Below are 17,964 nucleotides of genomic sequence, written 5' to 3' on the forward strand. Positions count from 1 at the left end.
TGTGGGAAGCATTGGAGTCAACATGGGCCAGTATCCCTGTGGAACGCTATCGACACCTTGTAGAGTCCATGCCCCGACTAATTGAGGCTGTTTGGGGGTGCAACTCAATATTAGGAAGGTGTCCTTAATGTTTGGTAACACACACACACACACACACACACACACACACACCTCCTGAGGCAGAGACAGCCAAGACAGAGAGAACCAATCCAATGTGACCTCTGTAATGACTCTCTAGTGCCATATGTTCTCCCAGAAGTCACACACTATTACCTCTGAGAGCCTACATCTATAAACAGCCAACTGTATACTGTTTAACTGTCAGAGACAGTCGCTTACATGCGAGTCCTGTGCAATCTGGCCCGGAGTCGGTTTCCATTTTTTTGCAGATTCCCCCATTGAATCGGAGTTTCTCCTCTCCTGACGTGATCGCGGCTTGTATTTAAAAACACACAAAATACCCACTAAATATAAGCTACAAGCATCTTGTCATCCCTTTACAGGCTCCGTTGCAGTCGTAGAGAACGACTAAAGAGCATGTCCATCCCCCGTCCCGCCCCCCGCCCCGCCCCCCGCCCCTCAGGACAGTCAGCTAATTGGCACCCTATTCCCTGCACTACTTTTGACCAGGGCACATAGAAAATATGGCACCACTTGGGACGTAGCCTATGTCTGTTCCCCTCCCAGGTTTGGAGTTTAGCGTGGACCTGCTATGTAAGCAAGGACCTGTTTCTAATTATGTTCCGGCCGCTGAAGAAAACTAATCGTCTGGAGACGCTGGCTGGGGACACACGCAGTACAGCATCACCTACGCTTATTTTCAACCCTCTTATTTTTCTGAGTGTCCAGTAACCTCCACTCTACAAAACAGGCCTTGAATAGAGACCCAGACAGGGTGTGGCCCAAATGGCACCCTAGAGACTGCATTGCTTTTGATCAGAATCCTATGGGCCCTGGCCAAACGTAGTGCACTATAAAGGAAATAGGGTTTTTGGGACGCAGACCGAGAAAATAAATAGAAAGGATAATACTGTAGTAGCTAAACAAACACAGTGGAGACAGAAAGGACTAAATAAAAGAGAGAGAGAGAGAGAGAGAGAGAGAGAGAGACTGTCCATTTCTAAAGTCTATAGATTTGGTCTGTATTTGATGAACCGTCACAAACCCAGTCTCATAATGGCTGGCCATCAAAAGTAGACTAAATTACATTCACACTAACAACCTGTTACACACTCCCAGATTGTCCTGACAACCCTGACCCACACCCACAACACAGGAAGCTGCTGAGGGCTCATAATAATGGCTGGAATGGAGCGAATGGAAACCATGTGATTGATCTATTTGATACCATTCCAATAATTCCGCTCCAGTCATTACCATAAACCCGTCCTCCCCAATAAAGGTGCCACCAACCTTGTAGGACCCACACCCACCCACACTTCTGATCCAGAAAAAACCTGCCATTTAACTGTTTGGGGGTTAGGGGTCAAGAGGTCAAAGGTGAGGGCTGACATACTTGAGCGTTTGTGTGTGAAAATACTTGAGTGTTTGGCCCTCGTTCATACAGATGTAGGTTCTTAATTTGAGCCAGTTTGCTACAGCAGGAAAATAATCCTGCAGCAACAGGAAATGTGAATTATTATGTGGATTATAATTAATGGACATTTTTGTAGGGGTTGATACATTTTTCGTAAGGGGAAAATCAAGTCTGAAATGTCAAAGTGAAAATTACAAACTTCAGAAGCCTTTTTCTGCAACAGGGTGATCAAATTAAGATCCTGCCTCTGTATATAATCTTTCTAGGCTAACTAATGGCTATGGAGCCTGGTCAAAAGTAGTGCACTATATAGGGAATATGGTGCCATCTGGGAAGCAACCAATGTCACACTCTCAGGTTGTGTAACCATGATGATGTTCACGGAATGTTCTTGATGCAATCTCGTTAGAGAATCTCTCGTGTCCGACGTCAACATTAAAGGCTTAATCCAGTTCACAGATTCTCATTGGCACAACTACAGCTGCATGTGTATTGTCTCTATAGGTCCAGAATCTATAGGTCCAGAATCTATAGGACTATAATCTATAGGACTATAATCTATAGGACTATAATCTATAGGCCCATAATCTTGCATTAGTTGATCAGGTGTGATCACAAGCACAAGCACACCCCATGAGGTTTATAATTCACTGTCCTGAATCCACCACTTTCTCACCCTGGAGTGGCAATAGTATTGAAATTATTCTAGTGTATCTAGAGGCAGAATCACACTTGCAAAAGAACACACCATTCACAAAGTTCTTTACAAGTGTGAATCTATCATAGCTAAGATACAACCACACCCGACCTACCCCCCGCATAGAGACAGCAGATAAACACACGAACACGCACGCACGCACGCACGCACGCACGCACGCACGCACGCACTATCAACTGTTGATGGGATTAGGTTAGTGTGATCCACAGTGTTAGAATGTGACGTCATCGTGTCCAGAGGACGGTGATGTAATGACAGCGTGAGGGAGGGATGTAATGACAGACTACAAACAGAGAGAGCGAGAGAGAACTGAAAGAGATAGATAGAGAGAGAAAGAAAGAACAGAGACAGAGAGAGAGAGAGTCCTCTGTAGCTCAATTGGTAGAGCATGGCGCTTGTAACGCCAGGGAAGTGGGTTCAATCCCCGGGACCACCCATACGTAAATATGTATGCACACATGACTGTAAGTCACTTTGGATAAAAGCGTCTGCTAAATGGCATATTATTATTATTAAACAGAGAGAGAGAGAAGCATATAAAATATTATATACAGTACCAGTCAAAAGTTTGGACACACCTACTCATTCCATGGTTTTTCTATATATTTTTAACTATTTTCTACATTGTAGAATAATAGTGAAGACATCAAAACTATAAAGTAGCCACCCTTTGCCTTGATGACAGTTTTGCACACTCTTTGCATTCCTTTAGGTGCCTTTTGGCAAACTCAAAGCGGGCTGTCATGTGCCTTTTACTGAGGAATGGCTTCCATCTGGCCACTCTTTCATAAAGGCCTGATTGGTGGAGTGCTGCAGCGATGGTTGTCCTTCTGGAAGGTTATCCCATCTCCACAGAAGAACTCTGGAGCTCTGTCAGAGTGACCATCGGGTTCTTGGTCACCTCCCTGACCAAGGCCCTTCGCCCCCAATTGTTCAGTTTGGCTGGGCGGTCAGCTCTAGGAAGAGTCTTGGTGGTTCCAAACTTCTTCCATTTAAGAATGATGGAGGCCACTGTGTTTTTGGGGACCTTCAATGCTGCAGAAATGTTTTGGTACCCTTCCCCAGATCTGTGCCTCGACACAATCCTGTCTCGGAGCTTTACGGACAATTCCTTCGACCACATGGCTTGGTTTTTGCTCTGACATGCACTGTCAACTGTGGGACCTTATATAGACAGGTGTGTGCCTTTCCAAATCATGTCCAATCAATTGAATTTACCACAGGTGGACTCCAATCAAGTTGTAGAAACATCTCAAGGATGATCAATGGAAACAAGATGCACCTGAGCTCACCTTTGAGTCTCATAGCAAAGGATCTGAATACTTATGTAAATAAGGTATTTCTGTTTTTTATTTTAAATAAATTAGCAACATTTTCTAAAAACCTGTTTTCACATTGTCATTAAGGGGTATTGTGTGTAGATTGATGAGTGAAACAAAATAATTGAATCCATTTTAGAATAAGGCTGTAATGTAACAAAATGTGGAAAAAGTGAAAGTGTCTGAATACTTTCCCAATGCACTGTATATATACACACTGTACTAAACATTAGGAACACCTGCTCTTTCCATGACATAGACTGACCAGGTGAATCAAATCAAAATCAAATTTGATTCGTCACATAGCGCTGAATAGGTGTAGACCAATATTTTAATAAATTTTATAATTTATTTTATTTTACCCCTTTTCTCCCCAATTTCGTGATATCCAATTGGTAGTTACAGTCTTGTCCCATCGCTGCAACTCCCGTACGGACTCGGGAGAGGCGAAGGTCGAGAGCCATGTGTCCTCCGAAACACGACCCTGCCAAACCACACTGCTTCTTGACACATTGCTCACTTAACCCGGAAGCCAGCCGCACCAATGTGTCAGAGGAAACACTGTACAACTGGCGACCGAAGTCAGCTTGCATGCGCCCGGTCCGCCACAGGAGTCGCTAGAGCACGATGGGACAAGGACATCCTGGCCGGCCAAACCCTCCCCCAACCCGGACAACACTGGGCCAATTGTGCGCCACCTCATGGGTCTCCCGAACAGGTGTAGACCAAACCGAGAAATACTTACCTACGAGCCCTTAACCAACAATGCAGAGTTTTAAAAAAGTAAGTAAGAAAAATGTGCTAAATAAACTAAAAGAAACACAATTAAATAACAATAACAAGGCTATATACAAGGGGTACCGGTACAGAGTCAATGTGCAGCGGTACAGGTTAGTCAAGGTAATTGAGGTACATGTAGGTAGGGGTAAAGTGACTATGCATAGATAATAAACAGAGGGTAGCAGCAGCATATGTGAAGAGTGTGAAGGAATGTGAATGTATGTGTGTGTGTGTGTGTGTGTCGTCAATATGCATGTATGTGTTTTATGTGTGTATCTGTGTGTGTGTTGGAGTGTCAGTGTAGTATGTGTGTGGCGTGTGGTTAGAGTCCAGTGAGTGTACATCGAGCCTGTGCAAGAGAGTCAGTGCAAAAAAATAATAAATAAGTATATAATAAGGGGGTCAATGTAAATAGTCCGGGTAGCCATTTGATGAACTGTTCAGCCGTCTTATGGCTTGGGGGTAGAAGCTGTTAAGGAGCCTTTTGGTCCCAGACTTGGCGCTCCGGTACCGCTTGCCGGTAGCAGAGAGAACAGTCTATGAGTTGGGTGGCTGGAGGCTTTGACAATTTTTGGTGCTTTCTTCTGACACCGCCTGGTATAAAGGTCCTGGATGGCAGGAAGCTAGGCCCCAGAGATGTACTGGGACGTCCGCACTACCCTCTGTAGCGCCTTGCTTTTACTGGGCTCTCGCCTTTCCTGTAGTCTACGATCAGCTCCTTTGTTTTGCTTACGTTGAGGGAGAGGTTGTTGTCCTGGCCCCACACTGCCAGGTCTCTGACCTCCTCCCTATAGGCTGTCTTATCGTCGTCAGTGATCAGGCCTACCACCGTCGTGTCGTTGGTAAACTTAATGACGGTGTTTTAGTCGTGCCTGGCCACGCAGTCGTGGGTGAACAGGTAGTACATGAGGGGACTAAGCACGCACCCCTGAGGGGCCCCCTTGTTGAGGGTCAGGGTGGCATAGGTTGTTGCCTACTCTCACCACCTGGGGGTGGCCCGTCAGGAAGGGAGGTGCAGAGGGAGATGTCCAGTCCCAGGGTCCTCAGCTTAGTGGTGAGCTTAGATGGCACTATGGTGCTGAACGCTAAGCTGTAATCAATGAACAGATTTCTCACGTAGGTGTTCCTTTTGTCCAGGTGGGAAAGGACAGTGTGGAGTGCAATAGAGATTGTGTCATCTGTATATCTGTTGGGGCGGTATGCAAATTGGAGTGGTTCCAGGGTGTCTGGGATGATGGTGTGGATGTGAGCCATGACCAGCCTTTCAAAGCATTTCATGGCTACAGATGTGAGTGCTACGGGGCAGGTTACCTTGGCGTTCCTGGGCACAGCGACTATGGTGGTCTGCTTGAAACATGTAGCTATTACAGACTGGGTCAAGGAGAGGTTGATCATGTCAGTGAAGACACTTGCCAGCTGGTCAGCTGGCCCTGCGGCCTCGTGAATGTTAACCTGTTTAAAGGTCTTACTCACATCGGCTACGGAGAGCGTGATCACAATCGTCCAGAACAGCTGGTGCTCTCATGCACGGTTCAGTGTTGCTTGCCTCGAAGCGAGCATAGAAGGCATTTAGCTCGTCTGTTAGGCCTCGTCACTGGGCAGCTCGCGGCTGAGTTTCCCTTTGTAAACTGTGATAGTTTGCAAGCCCTGACACATCCGACAAGTGTCAGAGCCGGTGTAGTAGGATTCGATCTTAGTCCTGTATTGACACTTTGCTTGTTTGATGTTAAGGTGATCTAGAGTTTTTTTTCCCTCCAATTGCACGTGACATGCCGGTAGAAATGAGGTAAAACGGATTTCAGTTTTCCTGCATTAAAGTCCACGGCCACTAGGAGCGCTGCCTCTGGATGAGCATTTTCTTGTTTGCTTTATGGCCTTATACAGCTCGTTGAGTGCAGTCTTAGTGCCAGCATCGGTTTGGTCTACAGTTTATCATTATGTACTCTAACAGGCAAGCAAAACCTCAAGACTTCCTTAATATTAGAGATCGCACACCAGCTGTTGTTGACAAAGAGATACACACCACCCTATATTATCTATGTCCTTGTTCAGCCACGACTTGGTGAAAACATAGGATATTACCGTTTTTTATGTCCCACTGATAGGATAGTCTCGAACGAAGCTCATCCAGTTTATTCTCCAGTGATTGCACGTTCGCCAGTAGAACGGAGGGTAAAGGCGGATTATCCACTCGCCGACGCAGTCTTGCCAGGCATCCAGCTCTGCGAACTCTGTAACGGCGTCTCCTCTTCATGCAAATGACGGGGATTTGGGCCTGGTCCGGGAGGATCAGTATATCCTTCACGTCCGACTCATTAAAGAAAAAATCATCATCCATTTAAAGGTGGGTAATCTCTGTTCTGATATCTAGAAGCTATTTTCGGTCATAAGAAACATTATGTACAAAAAAAGTTACAAACTGCGCAAAAAACACACAAAATACAATTAGTCAGGAGCCCGTAAAACGGCGGTGAAAGCTATGATCCCTTATTAATGTCACTTTTTAAATCCATTTCAATCAGTGTACATGAAGGGGAGGAGACAGGTTAAAGAAGGATTTTTAAGCCTTGAGACAATTGAGACATTGATTTTGTATGTGTGCCATTCAGAGGGTAAATGGGCAAGACAAAATATTTAAGTGCCTTTGAACAGGGTATGGTAGTAGGTGCCAGGCGCACCGGTTTGACTGTGTCAAGAACTGCAACGCTGCTGTTTTTTTTTACGCTCAACAGTTTCCCGTGTGTACCAAGAATGTTCCACCACCCAAAGGACATCCAGCCAACTTGACACAACTGTGGGAAGCATTGGAGTCAACATGGGCCGGCATCCCTGTGGAACGCTTTCGACAACTTGTAGAGTCCATGCCCCGATGAATTGAGGCTGTTCTGAGGGCAAAGGGGGGTGCAACTCAATATTAGGAAGGTGTTAGCTAAGCCATCAGCTCAGTTGGATAGTTGCTGAGAATGCTGTTTGACAGGGGTCCCTTTCTATCAATTTCAATTTCAATTTAAGGGCTTTATTGGCATGGGAAACGTATGTTAACATTGCCAAAGCAAGTGAAGTAGATTGTAAACAAAAGTGAAATAAACAATAAATATTAACAGTAAACATTACACTCAGAAGTTTCAAAAGAATAAAGACATTTCAAATGTCATATTATGTATATATATATATATATATATATATATATATATATATATATATACAGTGTTGTAACAATGTGCAAATAGTTAAAGTACAAATGTGAAAATAAATAAACATAAATATGGGTTGTATTTACAATGGTGTTTGTTCTTCACTGGTTGCCCTTTTCTTGTGGCAACAGGTCACACATCTTGCAGCTGTGATGGCACACTGTGGTTTTTCACCCAGTACATAAGGGAGTTTATCAAAATTGTGTTTGTTTTCTAATTCTTTGTGGATCGCTGTAATCTGAGGGAAATATGTGTCTCTAATATGGTCATACATTTGGCAGGAGGTTAGGAAGTGCAGCTCAGTTTCCACCTCATTTTGTGGGCAGTGTGCACATAGCCTGTCTTCTCTTGAGAGCCAGGTCTGCCTACGGCGGCCTTTCTCAATAGCAAGGCTATGCTCACTGAGTCTGTACATAGACAAAGCTTTCCTTAAGTTTGGGTCAGTCACAGTGGTCAGGTATTCTGCCACTGTGTACTCTCTGTTTAGGGCCAAATAGCATTCTAGTTTGCTCTGTTTTTTTGTTTGTTCTTTCCAATGTGTCAAGTAATTCTCTTTTTGTTTTCTCATGATTTGGTTGGGTCTAATTGTGTTGTTGTCTATCTCCAACTCCCTTTCTCCCTCCCTCTCTCTCTCCCCCTCTCCCCCTCCCCCTCTTTTCCTCTCCCCCTCCCCCTCTCTCCGAGGCCATTTTAGGAGCTGCTGAGTGCCAGGCCTCCTGACAACAACACAGACAGACAACAGAAATCGGGATATCAGCTTGTGACACTCACCCACACAGAGACACAGCCAAGGCTTCTTTCTTTATTTTCCTCTGCCTTTCTTTTTCCACTTTTCCTTTTTGTATTTGGGGCAGATAGGCTCTCTCTCTCTCTCTCTCTCTCTCTCTCTCTCTCTCTCTCTCTCTCTCTCTCTCTCTCTCTCTCTCTCTCTCTCTCTCTCTCTCTCTCTCTCTCTCTCTCTCTCTCTCTCTCTCTCTCTCTCTCTCTCTCTCTCTCTCTCTCTCTCTCTCTCTCTCTCTCTCTCTCTCTCTCTCTCTCTCTCTCTCTCTCTCTCTCTCTCCTCTCTCTCTCTCTCTCCCTCCCTCCCTCCCTCCCTCCCTCCCTCCCTCCCTCCCTCCCTCCCTCCCTCCCTCCCTCCCTCCCAGCTGGTAGTTTCAGGCGTGCTCTCTGCTCAGTCAGCAGTGAACACATATAGAGAAAGGGGGGAGAGAAGCTGGCTTCTGATTGGCTAGGGGAGGGGGGCTCAGCTGGAGTAGTCGAGGCTCTGATTGGCAAGGGGGAGTGCTCCGCCCACCTGCTTGGTGTGTTTTCAAAAGCAGAGAGAGCAGAGAACGCTCCGAAAACAGCCTTTCTCTGTATGTGTGTGTGTGTGTGTGTGTGTGTGTGTGTGAGTGTGTAACAAGTGTTTCTATGTATATGGTTGTAATGTGTGTGTATACGTAAATGGGAGTGTGTAGAAGTATGTAGCTTAAATGTACAGTTCAGTGAGTTTGTGTAAGTGTGTTCGATCGTCACGTTGTCTATTCCACTATGTGTTGTCACCAAATAGCTCTCACCCAGTTCACATGCTGTTCACTATTACCACACCCACACCCACACACACACACACACACACACACACACACACACACACACACACTCACTCACTCACTCACTCACCCTAACAGGAAGTGTTGTGTGTTCCTGTAGTTTAGCTGATAAAGTGTGTTCTCTGTGCCCAAAGATAAGCCTTCTGCTCTCTGTGTGTGTGAGGAAGGGAGATGGGGGATTACAACACTGGGGTGTATATTATATTGACATTCTCTTAGGCACCAGACAGCGCATATTTAGAAATGTTTACTTTTAACACACACACACACACACACACACACACACAGTTTGCTTTCCCACAACGGTGTCAATCATCACAAACATTAAACCAGAAGCTCTAACCTGCTCATGTTTAGGAAGGTTCAAAGAAGGCATGTGTGTGTGTGTGTGTGTGTGTGTGTGTGTGTGTGTGTGAGTGTGTGTGTGTGTGTGTGTGAGTGTGTGTGTGCGTGCGTGCATGTGGAGGAAGGTGCAGAATTAATAGTAGCTTGCAAAACAGAGGCTGTAAGTTCTTGAAACTGCTTGCTAGGCCTAGGGTGTTATGTGTTCCTACAAAGGATGTGATGGTGTGTGTGTCTTACAAAACAAGAGAAGCTTCTTCAAAATATAGAGAGAAGGGAGTAGTGTAGGAAGGGGGAATTAGAGAGCGAGAAAGAGAGCGAGAGAAAGAGACAGAAAGAGACAGAAAGAGAGAGAGAGAGAGAGAGAGAGAGAGAGAGAGAGAGGAAGCACAACATGTTGCTGTTCCTGCTACTGCCACACCCTTTTATCCATTTTGCTAATCTCGTTTGTTTATTAAATGGATCTCAACATTTTCTTTGCAACTTTGGGTAGAAAACCAATGGCTTTTGCTCATGACAAAATACATTTTGTGGTCATCCTCATAATTTAAGACAGTCCTCCATGAAAGCAATTCAGTTTGTCCTTCTCTTAGACTTAATCTAGGTCCAGGAAACGGCCCCTGTGTTTTTTTGTATTAATGGAAAATAAAACAGTAATATATTTTGATTAAATAGGTATTCAACTCCCTGAGTCAATATATGTTAGAATCACCTTTGGCAGCGATTACAGCTGTGAGTCTTTCTGGTTAAGTCTCTAAGAGCTTTGCAAACCTGGATTGTACAATATTTGACCACTATTCCTTTTAAAATTCTCCAAGCTCTGTCAAATTGGTTATTGATCATTGCTAGACAGCCATTAATAACTTCACCATGCTCAAAGGGATATTCAATGTCTGTTTTTTTTTGTTTTTTTTACCCATATACCAATAGGTGCCCTTCTTTGCGAGGCATTGGAAAAACTCCCTGTTTTTTGTGTATGAATCTGTGCTTGAAATTCACTGCTCGATTGAGGGACCTTACAGATAATTGTATGTGTGGGGTACAGAGATGCGGCAGTCATTGTTAGAAAGTCCAGTTAAACACTATTATTGCACACAGAGTGAGTCCATGCAACTTATTAACTCAAATGTTAAGCACATTTTTACTCCTGAAGTTATTTAGGCTTGCAAATTACATTTTAACAAAATAATGTTGCAGGAATGCTAATCTTATCTGTTAGTAACTACAGAAACGATTTCAGAACAATGTGTGATGGTGGGTGTCATGGCCGAAATGACATGGAAATACTCTTTTGCTTTTATTTGTGGACTCAGGTCTCACTTACAAAATAAATCTTATACTCAATTAAAAAAAATATTCAAAAGTCATTCTTTCACCTCAGCTGAGCAATGATGCAAACTGTAGAAGAGGAGCTTTTGTATCTCAGTAGAGAAGGCTGTTATTTAGGATCCAACATTTCTACACACACACACAGCACTGCCCCTTTAAGAGCCCTTGTTCACTTCCATAGGAAAACAGGGAGTGGCCTCCTCCCTCAAGTCCCTCCCTTGTTCACTTCCATAGGAAAACAGGGAGTGGCCTCCTCCCTCAAGTCCCTCCCTTGTTCAAGGGTGTCTGAGTACAGCTGAAAAGAAGGAAGCAATTGAACATTCTGTTCACACACACACAACACACTGGCACCTCCAGATTCCACAAAAATACACACACACTCGTCTATACAGACACACACTCTTGGCTCAAACACATACACTCGCAAAACAGCCTTTAACTGTGTGTGAACGTGTGTGTGTGTGTGTGTGTGTGTGTGTGTGTGTGTGTGTGTGTGTGTGTGTGTGTGAATGTGTGTGTGTGTGTGTCACTGCCATCTTAAGAAGTGGAGTCTTGGTGACAGGCTCTTCCAGCTCACAGGATGGAATGTCCTGGAGAAATATGTGGCCTATTCATGGAGCAACGCAAATAAGCTCTCTCCCCCTCTCTCCCCCTCTATCTCTCTCTCTCTCTTGCTAACATGGATAAGCCCCCAGGACGAGCGTGTGTCTGGTTAAATCTTTATGTTCACCTTAGTTCTTCTTTTATCTGTTGAAGGGTGGTGTGTGTGTTCACGTGTGTGTGTGTGTGTGTGTGTGCGTGTGTGTGTGTGTGTGTGTGTGTGTGTGTCTGCCACGGTCCAAGCCTGAGGGATGGAGAGAGAGAGATAGTGCTTTGATAACGACTGGCTTATAAACTAAACTAAGCCTAGCGCTGTAAGTACACACACAATAAAAACATATTATACAGGCTATACACAGGCTCGACACAGGCTATACACAGGCTCGACACAGGCTATACACAGGCTCGACACAGGCTCGACACAGGCTCGACACAGGCTCGACACAGGCTCGACACAGGCTCGACACAGGCTCGACACAGGCTCGACACAGGCTCGACACTGGCTCTCAGGACTGGCTTGGATCTTTTCTGCCCCTCTGCACTGGAGAGGAGTTAACAAGGTTAACTAACTGTTACAATTACAACTGATCAACAAGGTATGGTGAAAACAACCATTACAAGATAATAACAGTCATATTATAGTTATTTACTGTGCGTGTATAGATCTCTACATACAGACTTAAGTGTCTCAAAAGCAATGCACATCTGAATCATTTCGTTGCAGGGAACAATAACTTCAAAGAAAACACAAAGCTACTATCACAAATGTTTTCAATCTGATGTGTCAGCCTCTTGGCCTTCATCAGAGTTTTTCACAAGATAGCAAGTCAGTCATATAGTAGTTATTTACTGCCCGTATATACACTGAACAAAAATATAAACGCAACATGTAAAGTATTGGTCCCATGTTTCATGAGATCCCTGAAATTTTCCATATGCATAGAAAGCTTATTTCTCTCAAATTTTTGCACAAATTTGTTTACATCACTGTTAGTGAGCATTTCTCCTTTGTCAAGATAATCCATTCACCTGACAGGTGTGGCATATCAAGAAGCTGATTAAACAGCATGATCATTACACAGGTGCACCTTGTGCTGGGGACAATAAAAGGCCACTTTAAAATGTGCAGTTTTGTCATGCAATACAATGCCACAGATGTCTCAAGTTTTGAGGGAGCGTACAATTGGAATGATGACTGCAGGAATGTCCACCAGAGCTGTTGCCAGAGAATTTCATGTTAATTTCTCTACCATAATCCGCCTCCAACGTTGTTTTAGAGAATTTGGCAGTACGTCCAACCGGCCTCACAACCTCAGACCATGTGTAACCACGCCAGCCCAGGACCTCCACATCTGGCTTCTTCACATTTTTACATTTTTACATTTTAGTCATTTAGCAGACGCTCTTATCCAGAGCGACTTACAGTTAGTGAATGCATGTTTATGTATTTTTATTTTTTCTATACTGGCCCCCCGTGGGAAACGAACCCACATCCCTGCCGGCCAAACCCTCCTCTACCTTGGACGACACTGGACCAATTGTGCGCCGCCCATGGGTCTCCCGGTCGCGGCCGGCTGCGACAGAGCCAGGACTCGAACCAGGATCTCTAGTGGCACAGCTAGCACTGCGATGCAGTGCCTTAGACCGCTGCGCCACTCGGGAAACAAGGCTGCGGGATCCTCAGAGGGGGAGGGCGGGGTGCTGAGGAGTATTTCTGTCTGTAATAAAGCCTTTTGTGCAGAAAAATTCATTCTGATTGACTGGGCCTGGCTCCCAAATGGGTGGGCCTGGCTCCCAAGTGGGTGGGCCTGGCTCCCAAGTGGGTGGGCCTGGCTCCCAAGTGGGTGGGCCTATGTCTGCGCCCCTGCCCAGTCATGTGAAATCCATAGATTAGGGCCTAATGAATTTATTTCATTTGACTGATTTCCTTATATGAACTGTAACTCAGCAAAACCTTTGAAATTGTTGCATGTTGCGTTTGTATTTTTGTTCAGTATATATACCTACTGTAGATAACACAGTCAGTCAGCCACCTAGTAGGACATCTATGCGTGTCTATAGACTTAGTAGCCTATATGGCCTCTGCCCCTTTCCCTTAGGGGCAGGGTTCAATGGGTTCACTGACAACAACCATTACAACATAACACAGGCGGCGTCTGAAATGGCACCCTATTCAGTTTATAGTGCACTACTTTTAACCAGTGCCCATAGGGTAGTGCACTGGGCCCATATAGTGAATAGGGTTCCATTTCAGACGCAGCCATAGTCACAGATATACATGTACTGCACGTCTCCATAAACCTATATGGCTGTATAGGACAACCCAATGCTAGCATCAAGGCCATATTACTTATTATGATAACAACAATACAGAGAGGGCTAAATGATCTCTGTCTCTCTCTCTCTCTCTCTGTCTCTCTCTCTGTCTCTCTCTCTGTCTCTCTCTCTGTCTCTCTCTCTCTGTCTCTCTCTCTGTCTCTCTCTCTCTGTCTCTCTCTCTGTCTCTCTCTCTGTCTCTCTCTCTGTCTCTCTCTCTGTCTCTCTCTCTCTGTCTCTCTCTCTCTGTCTCTCTCTCTCTCTCTCTCTCTGTCTCTCTCTCTCTCTCTCTGTCTCTCTCTCTCTCTCTCTGTCTCTCTCTCTCTCTGTCTCTCTCTCTCTCTCTCTCTGTCTCTCTCTCTCTCTCTCTCTGTCTCTCTCTGTCTCTCTCTGTCTCTCTCTGTCTCTCTCTCTCTCTCTCTCTCTCTGTCTCTCTCTCTCTCTCTGTCTCTCTCTCTCTCTCTCTCGTGTTTTCTTCTCTGGATTCTCTCTCAGTCTGTCTGACAGTTGAAGGGTTTGGTTTGGCAGAGGCCTTGGTATGTTAATGAACACAAAACAAACCACAGAGAGAGAGGAGTGTGTGTGTGTGTGTGTGTGTGTGTGTCCTGTCAGCTGATGTGTTGTTGAGTCAAAGCAAGCAGCATGTCTGAACCAGCCTGTGGAGAGTTTTTAACTTTGTTTGTGGCTGAATGAAACACACGTACACACACAGTCCTAAGGTCAGAGATAGAACATAATGTTTGTTGTTGACGATTAGATTTGGATGTTTGCAAACTGCATCATCTTGATGATGTGGCCGGTGACACTTTGCTTCTTGAAAGTCCACTATCTTTAAAACTTGACTGCTGATCAATGCCCATTGTACAAAGACAGTTATAAACTGGGTGGCTGCTGATTGGCTGACCGCCGTGGTATATCAGACCATATACCAAGGGCTACGATGGTAATCAGTTTATAATAGCAATAAGGCACCTCTGGGGTTTGTGGTATATGGCCCATATACTACGGCTAAGGGCTGTTCTTAGGCACGATGTAATACCATTGATGTTTACGTAATCTGTCCACGAGAGATTGCAAATGTGGTTTAATTCTCTCGACGATCCCGACCCAGGCTACACCCCTTGTAGAGCAACAAAGTGCTTTATTTGACGTATTTAGTTTATTCACACGCACACACACACACACACAAACAGAGAGAGGCACAGACTGTCTGTGAAACATTGATTTCACTCTGTCACACATGAATCAATGCATCGAACAGTGCAGTCACTTCTGCTACATACACCCTTAAATAAAAATCCTTTGTAATATCCTCTGTCAGGTCCTACTAGGTCACTTACATAATATAAGCCTTTACACTGAAGATGTCCAGAGCTGGGCTCAGGGCAGACTGTGGACTAGCATGTTTAGAACAGCCTGTAGGTCTGTCTGTAGGGTGTGTGTGTGTGTGGGTGTGTATGTGTGTGTGCGTGTGTGTGTGTGTGTGTGTGTGTGTGTGTGTGTGTGTGTGTGTGTGTGTGTGTGTGTGTGTGTGTGTGTGTGTGTGTGTGTGTGTGTGTGGGTGTGGGTGTGTGTGTGTGCATGCACATGTAATGTAGGGGCGGCAGGTAGCTTAGCGGTTAAGAGCGTTGTGCCAGTAACCGAAAGGTCGCTGGTTCTAATCCCCGAGCCGACTAGGTGAAACATCTGTCGATGTGCCCTTGAGCAAGGCACTTAACCCTAATTGCTCCTGTAAGTCGCTCTGGATAAGAGCGTCTGCTAAATGACTAAAATGTAAATGTAAATGTAATGTGTTTGCAAATGCAATGTTATCTTGCCCTGCTTATAAAGACAAAGAGCCCTGCAGCACTGCACAACCAAACCAGACATCACATATCAATGCATGAGCTGATCCACACACACACACACACACACACACACACATACACACACACACACCTACACACACACACACACACACACCTACATCACTGCACTTCTTATCACAGTAACAAAGGCTACTACCCTGCTGCATGAATGTGTGCAACATAGCAGCAGTAATAACCGCAACATTACAGGTTCAAGTCAGTATTGGTCCACAGCTGCTGTCAATCTCCCATTGCAGACGATAGCCTGTCTCCAATGCAATCCCCATCTAGCTATCTAGCTGCAGCAGCTCCTCTTACAGAACAATGAAACCTGGCTAGTGCTTTGGGAAGGCGGGATCCCCTTTCCTCTCTTAAACTATTAGTTATAGGGATATTATTCACGATTATTCGACCGCCATGATACTGTCATCAACTCAGATTTATGGCATGTGTGTGGTGTGGTTGGGCGGTGAGTTCCATATAGGATTAGCCATATAGGATTAGCCTCCGATCTACAGACAGTACAGTACACTACCAAGCGTGAGGCATTGCATCTGTATGTAGTTAAAACAAGGCACGCATGCATTGCAGACTGTGTCCATTAAACACACACGCCCATTTAATAATGGCAAGTCAGGAGACTTCATCTCCTTGTCCTTATTTTGCACACGCACGCACCTGGCGCGCACATTTTTCTTGTGAAGAATGAGGATGGCAGACAAAGCAGAGGAACGCCCCCCTACGCAGACATACAGTAGTTTTCCTCTGCGTGTGTGTGTGTGTGTGTGTGTGTGTGTGTCATGACAATCTCATCTGGACTGGTATTTCAAATGCGGAAGAAAATAATGCAATACTGCAACACTCTAAACTACCCATGTAGCCAGCTGCCTAAATAAGATTGAGGTCTTGCATCATTTGTATGTTTTTCACAAAGACCACTGTCCACATTTATAACCCTGAAATACATATTTGGTTGTTATAACGTCATTACAATAGTACAATAGTATTGACACAGTGTTTTTACACGAGCAATCCTAAATGTAAGCCGTAAATCAGCCGTTAGCTAGCTTACAGAACATAATTCAGTGACCATGAAAAAGCTTTGTTACTCACCAGCGCATTAACTATCAGCTACAACAAGGGGACGACAGGCTTGACACGTACAGGGTTAACTAGACATGTCCTTCGTCTCAGAAGCGGAGTTGAACTTTTTGCCTTTTATCTTTGCTTCAGGACAGCCCTGTCCGATTTCACATCAAGTGTCTCTTTTTACATTCAAAGAACAATCGGATTGCTATCAAAACCAATGTTAGTTATCTTCGAAGAGAAGTTGATTGCAGCGTTGATCATCGAACCATTTTTCAGTCTCGTCTTGTCGTCTCTCCCTTTCTCTCTGACCACATAGCTAGCTAGCTCCTTTGCTTGCTGGCTGGCTGGCTGGCTGGCTATTTTGCTTGTTTCTGCATTTCTGCGCTTTAGCTGTTTTCGCCCTTGCCCATGAAATAGCTCAGTGTCCCTTTAAACAGGTCGTCACTAGTTACCACAGCCACAAAGTCATAAACCCCGCCTATTTATACAATTTATCTTCTTAAAATCTGATTTTAAACACTAACCTCAACCCTAACCTTAACCACACTACTGACCTTATGACCTTATGCCTAACCATAACCTGCATTTTCACGTTGTTGCCAAATTTGACTTTGTGGCTGTGGTAACTAGTGGAAACACTTTAATAAACGATGTTTCCGGGGTTTGCTGAAAAATAAATAGGGGCGGGATTTACGTCCAGCTGGGCACCTGTCATTTAAGCGATTGGTCAGTTGGACTTCCACGAACCAACCAGAGTTCAACGTTCACGCCCGTTTTTGATTAAACAAATATATTCAAATATCTCGGAAGATCATTGGTTTAGGCGTTGGTGACGTTTAGCTACGACACGCCCAGTACACGTGCTATTTGTCCCCCGCGTCTCCTCCAGAGGTGCGTTCAGTTCGCTTGAACGTTTGCTATGTTACGGAACGGTTTGTACTGAACGACACGTTTCCCCAAAACTTTATTGTATGTTCTTGAACAGATCAGTCTAGACTTTGAGGTACTTTTGCTCCAGTTTGGTGGGTGTGGTGAGGTGTGGCTTGAAGTAATGAGTGACACATTTAAAGGGCAGTGGCCATGCTGACAGCGTTCCCCAACCCACAACCCAACCCCTCCCCGTTTTTCAACTGGTCGTTCAATACAGTACCGTTTCAGTTCAATTGATTGTTCCAGAACATAAAAACTTACTGAACGCAGCCCAGGTTGCAGAACGCAAACAAGAGAGGAATGGAGCTGAGGTCTCTACAAAGAGGCCCACATCAATCCAATCCCTTTACAAAAGCTACTTTAAATCTCACAAA

At 44.8% G+C, this 17,964-nt stretch overlaps 1 protein-coding gene across 2 annotated transcripts in view; it reads right to left on the reverse strand.

Moving 5' to 3' along the window:
• The window catches only part of LOC121530980 (protein FAM214B), a 30,975-nt gene extending 13,886 nt beyond the window's left edge, over positions 1 to 17,089 (reverse strand). For both annotated transcript variants that reach the window (XM_041836413.1, XM_041836414.1), the window contains exon 1: positions 16,685 to 17,089. The gene's annotated coding sequence lies outside the window, so the exon portion shown is untranslated. The remainder of the gene's footprint in view (positions 1 to 16,684) is intronic.
• Between the last annotated feature and the right edge of the window lie 875 nt (positions 17,090 to 17,964).

This window comes from Coregonus clupeaformis, chromosome 18, assembly GCF_020615455.1.
Source record: "Coregonus clupeaformis isolate EN_2021a chromosome 18, ASM2061545v1, whole genome shotgun sequence".
In the NCBI taxonomy this organism is placed as follows: domain Eukaryota; kingdom Metazoa; phylum Chordata; class Actinopteri; order Salmoniformes; family Salmonidae; genus Coregonus; species Coregonus clupeaformis.